Genomic DNA, 3,285 nt, shown 5'->3' with positions numbered 1-3,285 from the left:
AACAACAAAAACAGATGCTCAAACAGATAAAAAAAAAACAGGATACAATTTACAACAGGATGCCAGCCCTTTGGTCCCAGGTCATAACTGGTTTTGCAACAACAAGGGCATACAAAGGTTTACGACCATGCAATAAACGGTCTGGGGTCACAACCACACAAATGACTGCATACCATGACTTGAAAGCATCAGCTAAAGAACTTAAAGGGTGCTATTATAAAAAATTGCCACTACACTCCCTTCACTTGATTAAACATTAATCACAACAGTTCATACAAAAGTCTTCTTAGGAACATATTTATCACACTGAAAAGGTTTAAGATAAATCATTATAACCTAGAAGAAAAACCAAGCATACTGTTTTCTGATACAAACAATTGTGAAGCACAAACAAAGAGGACGATGACAATAATAGACCTATACTAGCATTTCATCCTCAGAATCAGCTATAAGCAGTTGATGACAGAGGGGGTGTGTTGGGTGACAGGTCAACAACATGTCAACAGTCTGAGAAACAAACCTGTAGACAAAGCTTGGGATGTAAGTACAGCAGGATGTGCCTATGATTACACAGACACCTCCATGTGAAGCAGTTAACTGATTTAAGAGCACTTCGTCCCCGTGAGTCCTGTTAGTTCCTTCTTTACAGCTATAAAACCATCTGTAATGGCATTAACCAATTTAGGGAATCTGTAATCAAGTGGAACTGGTGAGAGCAGAGGTGAATAGCCGCACACAGGCATATGCATGCACACATAATTTCTCAGTTTCATAGCTGCAACAATGTGGTCAGCAAATCTCCACCACATATTAGAAGCATATATGTGAGGAAGGTCATTATGTGTTAACCAATCATGTTGGAGAGGTTTGACCATGCGTTTACTATGAATAACCTCAGGATATAATGTGTAGGCTGGCCTTTGACTAAAGTCCCAAGATACTAAACATTAACAATGACACCAAAAGAGAAAAACATGTCAATTTTGTCCATGGCAACAGCTTGGTCCTAACGTAAGGGCGTTCCATCACTGGTCCAACGTCGGCTAAGCTCATTAGCTCATGTGTGTGTACTCTCTGGTGCATGTTGGTGTGTTCTGTGTATTTCCTCGGAGCAGCAGAAGGGGCGCTTGGCTCACACTTCGCTGCTGTGTTGTTTCAATGCAGCCTCACTTAATCAGGGTGTGTGAATGAGTGAGTGTGCTGGTTTGGGGTGCCTAGCCATCGCCTCTGGTACCTTCTTACAGTGGCTGGCATGAATCCAGGATCCTCTTTCTGCTACCTTAACTGCTGTGTGCATTGTCATCAGGACTTGAAATGGTCCCTGCCAGTGCTTGGACTTCCAGTGTTTCTGCTGAAGCTTCCCCATTACGACCCAAACCCCTACCTGCAGATCATGTAGAGGTTCAGAGGCTGGAGCCAGGAGAGCTGCTTTCACCTGTTAGAAATCTGAAAAAAGAACACTGGACAGGGTTTTACACTATTGTAAATGGTAACAGATTTTCCTTCAGCCAGTTTGGCAGAGAAATAGGCAACAGGGCGTTGGTGTCCACCCTGTTCCTGCAAGAGAACAGATGTCATACATACATTTTTTCTCATCCACAGTCTGTGTGAAAGGTCTGGTCAAGTCAGGTAGTCCCAGTGTCAGTGTGGTCTGCAAAGCTAACTTCAAGTCAATGAAAATTTTTTCAGCATCAGGAGTCCATGTCATTTTATCATAAGATTGAAGGCCTTTTCCATGAATCAGTGCACTGAGTGGGGCCTCCAGTATGACATAATGCTGGGGGAAATTCCTACAGTAGGATCACATGCCCAGAAAGGACATAATTTGCTTTTTTTGTGAGTGGTTTTGGCAGCTGTTGGATAGCTTCAACTACTTTGGGTGAGAGAGATTGCCCTCAACTGTGATCACATGACCCAGAAATATAATTGTTGTACAAACTGTTTAGAGAGACCAACTTTATGTTCAGCCAGGTGCTGCAAGAGTTTAACATATTGCAATAAAGCTGTGCCTTATAGCAAAACAAGTGGCTCAAGGCTTGACTGCAGCATTTACTGCTTGCAAATCCTGAATGAATCTCCATTCTGTAGGTTAACCTTCATCTCTTACTTTTTTTTTTTTTTTACAGGGAACAAGGAAGTGGGAACAGGGGATTTCTCACAGGGTACAATTATTCCTGCTTCTTTAAGAGATTCAAACATTGGAGTGATGACATCAATAGCTAACTTTTTTTTGAGAAAGTATAGTGGTTTACATGGCCTGTAATCAGATTTGGGAGTAATTACAACCAATGCAAAATCTTTGATGAGGCCTGTATCATCAATGTGTGTAGCCTACAGTGTCTTAGGGACTTCCTACAAGACTAGGATGGCTGTAGCCTGTGTGTCAGATATAAAGTGCTGAGCTTGCATTGTATTTTCAGGTACCAACTGAACAGATCTTATTGAATGTGTGACTAAAGAGAAGCTTCTTTTAAAACACTGCAGTGTAAAAAAAACAAAACATATAGATCTTGAGTTATCTGCCAATCATTTGTGTGCATGCATCTTTTCACAAAGGGGCCCATATCTTTACATTCATCATTATTATCCTTGGCCAGAGAAATGTCACAGCTGTAACTGTGAAGCTGTGAGACTGGCAGTGAAAAAGTAAAGGTAATCTCTCCAGTACATAGCAGATGTGCACAGTTTTTTTTTTATTACTCTAAGCCATGTCTGTTCATAGTGCTCGTCAACACCATGATAAATGTGATAAGTGCAATGCAAATCTCGTTGCATAAAATTAGTGTATTCATTCAACCACCAATTGTTTAGCTTCAGCAACAAGTGAAAAAATCAGTGAACCATTCTGCAATTTCCACTCAAACATATAACTCACAAGGGGTATTAAGCACAAATGAGTGCATGTGTGTAACTATAATGGTGGACAGTAATTCCATCAGAGGTTGAACAAAGTGAGATTCTAAGTTTACACATAAGATCTTTACCTAAGAGATTGACAGGACAGTGTGAAGAGAGCAGAAAACAATGTTTAAATTGTCTTCCCTCAGAGAGGGAGCAGATCCTAAATCAACAAGGAATGTAACCAACTGTCCCTGAATAAAGAATATGAACTGAGGAAATTGTTCATATGTTTCAGATTCTTATTTGACATAGGTGCCCTGAGGCTCAAATTTGCTCTCCAGTACCTTAATGGTGTTATATAAGCATGTGCAGGTTAGTATCAGCAAGCTGTTCTTTTTTTTCTTCAGCTGTTCTTCCATTTTCTTTTTTACTGACAAGACATTC

This window comes from Monopterus albus, unplaced genomic scaffold (assembly GCF_001952655.1).
Source record: "Monopterus albus unplaced genomic scaffold, M_albus_1.0 scaffold96.1, whole genome shotgun sequence".
NCBI lineage: Eukaryota > Metazoa > Chordata > Actinopteri > Synbranchiformes > Synbranchidae > Monopterus > Monopterus albus.
This window is presented reverse-complemented; position numbering follows the sequence as displayed.